This window comes from Propithecus coquereli, unplaced genomic scaffold, assembly GCF_000956105.1.
Source record: "Propithecus coquereli isolate 6110/MARCELLA unplaced genomic scaffold, Pcoq_1.0 Scaffold267, whole genome shotgun sequence".
Lineage (NCBI taxonomy): Eukaryota > Metazoa > Chordata > Mammalia > Primates > Indriidae > Propithecus > Propithecus coquereli.
Window position 1 is genome coordinate 1,005,016 of NW_012148252.1, and position 8,894 is coordinate 1,013,909.

General features: G+C 38.3%; 1 protein-coding gene across 1 annotated transcript in view; it reads left to right on the plus strand.

The window, feature by feature from the left end:
* Positions 1-8,894, plus strand: part of PTPRD (protein tyrosine phosphatase, receptor type, D) — a 439,560-nt gene that overhangs the window by 327,474 nt on the left and 103,192 nt on the right. The window lies entirely within an intron of this gene.

Here is an 8,894-nt window from a genome sequence, read left to right on the forward strand (position 1 = left end):
TATACCAGCCTCACCACAAACACATGAGTTATGCACTGTGCTGGGACGTTAGGACAGCTACCATATCACTAGGGGACAGGGATTTTTTTCAACTTCGTTATAGTCTTATGTACCACCATCCTATAAGTGATCCGTTCATTGTTGACCTAAATGTTATGCAGTGCATGGTTGTATTAGCATCACTCAAGCAATCTCAATTGTATCCATTGAATATAATAACTGGCTTCCTTTAAATATGGAATTTGCAAGAAATGCTACATGTAAAGATACTCTAATGATCCTTCATTTAGCCATTAGATCAGAAGTGCTCCTTGAAAGTAGTTCTGAACCGCATGCTGGCAATGCTGCCGTGAACAACTACTGCAGTAGTCGTAGCCATTGAAGTGATAGCCCAAACAGACTCTTCACCGACTATCATGATGATCTGTGATTAAAGCTCCCTGGGCATGAATCGACCCTACTGTGCCTTAACAGCCATAAAGGAGATATTTAAGTGTTATATTCATCTGTGATAATAGGATTAAGGCCTCTACATAGTATTTTAGGCCACGGAGCAACACTTTGGGGGAAAAATTTGTTTATTATGTTTCATATATAAATTTGAATAAGTATTTACTGGATTTCAATGAAGAAAATGGAGGAAAGAAAACTCACATTACTTTCAAATATTTATTTTTGCATAATTACTATGAATTAATGTTTACTCAGACCTCTTAAGATACATAAAACTAAATTTGTCACTCTGAATCTAAGACTAAAACAAAAGTTAAAGACATCAAAGGTGTTTGCACTGATCCTGAGGTTGCAATAGGAGGAAATAGGTCAGATTGTAGCACAGTATCATTCAATCATGTGAGAGACCTCTGTTACTGTAAAGGCAACTGGACTCTGACATTGCGTTCACTGATAGCTAGAAGAATGGCCCTGGGAAGTCAGTGTAACCCCATCTCTGGAGATCTTTATAAACACTTTAGGTGTTCATTTTCCGATATGAGACTGAAAAGTTCTACTAGCATTTAAGGAGTCACAATTTGAGAATGGCTTCTAGAATGCAGGGAATAAAGTCTCCTTAAAGTTGGTATGACTGCTAAAGTCAATACATTAGGCTTGTGAATCTTTAGACTAAATCAGAATTATGTAAGTAGGTTTTGCCAAACAAAATCTTGGGCTAGTACCTAAGGATCATTTAGATGCCTATTTAAAATTTAGATTCCTGGTTCCAACCCCAGAAATGCTGGTTCAGTAGGTCAACCATGGTGTCCAGGAACCTCAATTTTAAAAGAGCACTTCAGGTGACTTTGATGCAGGTACTCTGAAGACTTCAATCTGAGAAATGTCATTGGTTTAGGGTAATGTATTACAGATCATGATTCCCCAGGCTTCATTTCACCATTTTCTGAGATGGCATACAGATTAGGATATTTGAGATTCAATCAACAGGCATCCTCACAGATTGTACCTATAGCCCCTAGAATTTACTAAAGAGAAAAACAGAAAAGCATATGATTTATTATAGAGCCAAAGGCTAACAGCACAGATTCAGTTCAAGAACTGTCATCTGGAACTCATTCTGACCTTTACTGAATCCCAGTAATACTCCATTAGCACTTAAGCTTATCTCCTTGGCGTAAATCTTATTTATATTTGATTGCATATATTTGTCTTTGCCAGCTAGATATTCCAGAAGTATGGGTTTCTTGTAACTTCTGTGTTCCTCTCAGCACTCAGCACAGCACTTTTCTGCGGTAGGGTGGTGGAAGGCTGTGGCCCTTTCCTGACATCTTTAAAACTCTCATCTTTGTGCTTTCTCTGGGCTGACCTCATTCTTCTCCATATACAGGCCAGCATCTTCTATTTCTCCCACTCACACACAGAAAACATGGCCTTTGATCATATTTTCATTTACATGTAGACCCCCTAAAGAAACAGGCTAAATTTTTCTTGCCAGTCAAGTTCCAAATGCCAGAGAGCAAACTCTGAACTCTAATTGACTATGTTTGTTGTGGGAGCACACATTAGGACATAGCTCTGACAGTCCACTCATAGAGATCTGAGTCCTTCCTTGGATTAGAGAGAGGGAAGTTTATGTGGAAGGAGGCTTCTGAGCTGGGAGGATGAACAATAATCATCCACCCCACTACAGAAAAGAGAACTATACTTCTGGGATGCCTACTTGGCAAAGACAAATGTATACAATCAAATATTAAAAAACTACACCAAGAAACTAATAATGCTAATGGAGTATTATTAGAATCAGTAAAGGTCAGAATGAGATATAGGACTGAGAAAGATATTGAAGAGAAGGTGTTACTCTTAGTGGAACCAGGAAGCAGAGGAGTGAAGAGCATTTTGTCAAGGGAAAGACATGTGGGACAAGAATGCTCTGGTACCTTCATACTCACAGTGTGGACCAGCTGCAGTGGCAACACCTGGAAAGTTGTTAGAAATGCAGAATGTTAGGCATTAATCCCAAAACCACTGAATCAGAATCTGCATTTTAACAAGAGCCCCGGGTGATGTCTTTGTATCATATATAAGCATCCCAGTGGTCATTATCTAGAAAATCTATAAAGTTAGAGAAGATGTAAAACTAGCTCCCAATTTGGTCCTCAAGATGCAAGTTCCTATAGAAATAAAGTCCTAAATCACACACTCTATTTCAGATACATTCTAGATTTTATACATTTTTGTGGTCTGGTTCGAGATAATAACCCCCTTTTAAACATAGTTACAACAACAAAATTTCTTCCAAGTTCTATCAGTCACCTTCCAAAAGGTGACTTTGAATAGTTCATCCTGCTGTGGTAGTTACACAGACGTGAACTGTTATCACAAAGTTAGTTTCAAATTTGTCAGCTCCAGCCCTCTTAGAAGTATTATCTTAAAACTATATATTAAAACTACTCTGAGCAATTTTTCTGTTGCAACTGGGGAGGAGCAAGAAACTCTGGTTCACAGAAGTTCTCCCTGAAGAACACCTTTGACCTAATTTGTTCTCATCACAAAGCCTAGTCCCAAGGTCTTTGCTTTCATCTGTGGAGGTGGGTTATCTCTGTTCTTAGTGCTCATGTGTCTCCCACCATTTAGCATCCAAATGTGCCAAGAGTTTCTTTCTGTACTCACAGCAATACTCTCACATCTATCTGTACCAATGGTAATGACCCTCTTATATGAAACATTCCAGATTTCGGGGCCCTGTCCTTCTGTTTTTGTAACTGCATGGTTATTGCACCTTTGTCGAATAAGCTAAAACCTTCACAGCACCCAATAAGACAAGTAAAGGAAAAAGATGTGTTATTTCCTTGAAGAATAAGGAAATACATCAAGACAGTGCTGAGATGTGTAGAGACATTTGAAAACATTGTTTAGATTGTATTTTTAAACATGATCTAGATAGATGTCAGAAATCATGTGGTTTAACTCTCTCATCGTAGAGGTAAGGAACATGAGATTGAGAAGGGAGTGACTTGTTTGGTGTCACATACCTACTATGTGTTAAAGCCAGGTCGCAAATTAGTGTCATCTTGAATTCTTCATGGCACCTTAAGTTACCTGTTCTAGAGACCTAAATCTTTTACTCTTTGTTTCTTACTGTATCCTTCTTATGGAGTCCAGAAACCTTAGCCTCCAACTAGATCAAAATATTTATACTTAAAATTTCTGTGAAAATGTCATAGTTACCAATTTGCATTGCATGACTATCCCTGGGAAAACCCACTGGTTTTCCTATGATATACTAAGGATGCATTTCTTTTCTCCATAGACAGTTTGTCTATTCCCAGTGGTAAATATTGCATTGCTCCATAGAAAGGACAAAAATTGTCTGTCATCAAAGCAATGACCACAAAAGAAAACATTTTTATTTTCCCTTGGAAAAAGCTGTTGGTGTATTTGACTATGTGTGCCAGAGAATATTCGCAGACACAAAATCATCATTAGTAAACATTCTGTAAACCTCTGAATATTCATAATGCAAAACCACTTGTCATATCTGCCTTCAATTAGTTTCTCATTTATGTATAAACTCATGAGGGTGGACAAGCATTAGAGCATTATACAGACACCAAAAAGAAACCAAACACACCCACACACACACACACACACACACCCCCACACACACACAATTTTTCTTTTACCAGCTTTAAATGAATTGGATTTTTCTTGAAGGTGGTTCACTCATTTTCCTGAAGGAAGAAAGTAGTAGATGATGGAGATCTGTTTTCATCTTTCATGCAGAGTTAAAGAGTGGAACAGACCAAGGAAAAGCCTCCATTTTTAAGTATTTTTGACATATGAGCCACAAGAGATAGAAGTGATATGTTTAAAATTCTGGACAAATTTTGGTAGTTTAGGTAATAGAATGAGAAAAATGAGTGACTTCACCAAATAAGAAACAGTAACAACTTTTTTGTACCTGGGCTGGGTGAGCCAAGGTGGGGGAGATGAATGGCTAGATTTACTACTAATATTCCAAATTGGAATCTGCTGATGCTCTGGGCTTGGAGGTGAGGGTGAGGGAGTCATTACCGACTTCCTTAAGAACGTAGCAGTTTTCCTTCTTCTCAGATTGGGTCCCCACTCCTCTGCCTGCCACTCAGGGCTTTCTACTCATTGAGCCAACAGTGGGACTGGTATGGCAGAGGGGCTAAGTATACAGGTGGCCCTCGAGACAGCTGCCTACTTTTGGCCCCTGGCTCAAGCTGTGTGACTTTAAGCAAATAACTGAACCTCTCTGTATTTTAGTTTTTTTCACCTCTGCAAACGAAGTGATTATAGTACTTTTAAAGTCATTAAAAATAAATTAATACACATAAAATGCTTATCAGGATCCCTGATACAAGTACTCAGTAGTCTTAGCTATTACTTCTTTTATCAAATCTAAGATTCATCGATTTTAAGATGCCTTCTCATTATATATCACTAAGAAATCAAAGGCATTGCTAATATATTAATAGTTGTACGATGCCATCAATTTTAAGGTTCACATCAATTTCAGAGATGTTAGAATGTGAAAAAAATGTATGTCTTAGAATCGTCCAAACCCTGCCCCCTTTCTGTCCCTCACTGGCCAAACCCCTAGGGCTTGGCTGAAGTCAGTAAAAAAAATAATAATAGTTAAAGAAAAAGTAAAATGTGCTAGTTTATACCAATGCATTTAGCACTTACGATGTTGCCCTTGCTTACATTCCTGTCATTTGCCATGTACAAGCCTCTCCTGGTCAGGTGTTAGGGCTCCTCTGTGAGCTGTTGGCCACATGGTAACAAGCTTACAGCTCAGCATGCAGCAGATGATTAACCAAAGTGTGTGTCTGGATCAATTTCTAACTGAATTTACAGTTCACAGAAACTCTTTGTTGTGATCAAAATTGCTACTACCAACAACAGGAGCGAACAGAACAAAGAATGTCTTTCTGTAAAAAGAGCTCCTTTTCCCAGTCGACAGTCCCACCTGGTCTATCAGCAGTGAAGCCTTATTTTCCAGCCCTTTTCTCTCAGAAAATAGACTGTTATTATCTTTAGACAATACAGAAGTGATTACATTTTAATGTAGACCCCTCAGATTTAACTCAAAAGTACCTACTGATTAAACTCCCAGAGCAGCTTTTATAATAAAGACTGGCCTGCCAGTTGGCAATCTGAGAAGATGCTTTCTTCGCTCCGTAGTTAAGGACCAACCTCACCAAGGAAGATATAAGAGCGTCTTATATGAGATGTAAGATACAAGACAGAGTGTCCCTTCCCAGCTGGCTGCAGCCTGCATCTTGTAAACAAATCTGATAGGACACAAAGACACAGCAGCTCACCTTAGAAGAAATGTTGCATCCAAAATCAGGGAGCGTATCTATGCGTTTGTAGTCTTTTATTCTTTCTGAACCTCTGTAGTTGTTAGAACTCAAAGTGCAAGCAATTTCTAAGCTTATTTCTATTTGGACCCTTTTTTTAATGTTTGTTCTTTCACCCACTTCTTTTTAAAAAACCTCAGACATTTTCTTGACCAGCATTAAATTCCATATCTTTCATACTTGAGCCTTTGGTTGTTTCTTGTGGGAGTCCCACACGTCTTGGGGGAATCTCTCATGACCCTGGCTTTCTGTTTCTCAGCCCTTGTTCCCACACACGTTCTCCATAACTAATTGGCCCTTGACTATCACTGGACATTGTCCAAAATGTCTTTCTACCTGCTCCCATGTGGAGCCCAAGGCTCTCAGGAAACAATTAATTCTAAAGTGTCTCTAGTTCCAAAGCAAGCTTTCAACTTCAAAGAGACTACAGCAAGGACTAAAAAAAAAAAGACATGGCTTTTGAGTTTTATTTTAATTTCAAAATGAAGTTAGGATTTTAGAGCCCAAGTGCTAAGTATGTACTTAGAGGGATAGGATAGCAGATGCCTGAGAGGGCCTTGAAGTCAGGGGAAACAAGGTTTGTGTTTTGACTCTGCCAATTAGCTGTGCTGCTCTCATAGCCTTGGTTCTCTTATGTAAGAGGAGAGTATTAGTATCTCCTCGTGCAGTTATTATGAAGATGCATATGTGTTAGGCACCTGGCCTCTTTCCCTCGGGACTTAGTAAACAGAAGTGGCCCTTGTAATTGTGAACTTCACCACTCATGACCTACCTGTTAGTCTTTTAATAACACTGAATTTTTTTCACAAGTTATTTTATCTTTCGTAACATTCCCTTCTCATTCTTCCAAAAAAGAGCTCTATGAAAGCAATTAGAAGGGGGGGAATGATGAGGATAGAGGGTGATTACAATGTCTGCAGAGTTCTTTTCACATTTTGTACATAATGTTATTTCTCGAAATTAAATTCACATTAAAATATCCAAGAAAAAAGTGTCTTCAATGAGCAGAAACTGTCCTGCTGTCCCTGCTATGCATTTTAATGCCGCTAAACACATTGTTCAATTCCCCTGATCTCAACTTCTTTATTTATAAGGGGAGCAGTTTGAATGTCTTTATTTGTTTGACAAACGTTTACTAGAGAACAAAAATTGATCAAGAAATAAGCTCTGTCCTGGGTGAGTCTATAGTCTTCTAGGAAAAACAGGAAAAAAAAAAAAAACACCAAAACAATAATAAGTGCATCTTGGGGATGGGGCAATAATGAGAATAGTCTTCCCAGGGGACATCCCACGTGGTGAGTCACTGAAGTTAGCTAAAAATACAAGACCCCAGGCGGAGGGAGATGCGCGTGCAAAGGCATGGAGATGAGAAGCATGGCTGGTTGTTGAGACCCTGACATGTTCTGTAGCTGTCATTGCAACGTCAGGGTCATGCTGCTGAGGGACAGGCGAAAACCGGACTACGCCCTTCAAAGGTCATGACAGTGATGTTAAGAAATTACTTCCTGCAACTACTCCTAATGTTCCAAGTACCTGAGGGACCAAGTAAATACACCTATGTTTATATTGCTTCTGAGCACAGCTTTTGGGGAGAACTTTAACAATGCTGTAACAAAATATTGAAGCAAGGCTGCAGAGAGCTTGTTGCTACTCAGTATCATAGGCATGTCTTTAATTATTTATGTATTTATTTTTAAAATTAAAAAGTGGTAGTATTGTTTGTCATGGTTTATTCTACTGTGGCTAAACAGTTTGTCATTCTTTCTGAAAAATAATTGTCGGACATACCACCATGTTTGGGGAGTACATTAAAGAATTAAAGAGAAGAATATAAGCATTAAGACATTACATGAATTTGTGGATTTGGCTATGCCTTGGGAAACATTAGTAGTTCCGTCATCACAGATGCAGCAATTGGAGTATTTGGCTTTAGTTATAAAGTTCATGCATGAAGCATAATCAGAACTTCATTATTTCTCACTTGCTGAATAAATTTCCTTAATGGTAGGCATTCATCAGTCCTCAGAACTCTAACCAGTGGCTCATGGAGACCCTGACTTAATTCATTCTTTCCTCTCTTACTCCTTCCTTCTCCCTCTTTCTCTCCCCTTCTCCTCTCCTTCTCCCTCCTTTATCCCTATTCCTACTTCTTTTTCTACCAGTTTTACATAACTTTTTTTATATCTTCTTTGGTATTAAACTGCATAATATTTTAATATCATACTAATAACAACCAGCCTTTCCACAGGGCTTCACCGTCTAGATGGTGATTTGCAAAGGTAATAATAATAGCAAATACGTGAAGAGCACTTACCCTGTGCCAGGCACTCTCCTAAACGTCTCACAATAAATATTAACACGTTCAGTCCTTGCAGGAAGGTATTATTAGTATTCCCATGTTACCCAAGAGGGTACTGAACCACAGGAAGGTTAAGTAACTTGCCCAAGGCAACACAGCTAATAAATTGTAGGGCTAGGATATGAACCCACAGGATTTGAGGTTTGGGTAATGTTCTGACCACTATAAATACCTGTATCTGATGGTTGATTTTCTTTCATCACAGTTTTCACTATGAATAAATTTTATGGCATTAACTTTTGACTATTAAGGTGGTCACATAGTATTCATGTGATACCAAATAAGGCTCAAATTTCTGAATGGTGTAATTATATTTTTTGTTTTTCAATGTCAGAGACATTCTTTCAACAGCAAAAACGACAAACAGACTTATTTTAAAATGTTTTGGATAAGAACCTTTATTAACTTGTTTGAAGATGATGAAAAGGTTACAATTTGTACCTGAAAACAAATAGCTAGCACTCCATCCTAACCTTCTCGAAGAGAAAAATATATTTGGTTGAGCTAGATATAATTGATTCATCAACTCGATTCCATAACTTCCTATATAATAGTGACTACCTTTGACTTCTGATCTTCATCATTCACTAGGAAAATAAAGTAAAGACAGGAAGGAGAAGCAGATGTTTGAAGGGACTGGAAGATGTATAAAATAGAGACCCAGCCTTAACTCTCAAAGGGGATAGCTGGTA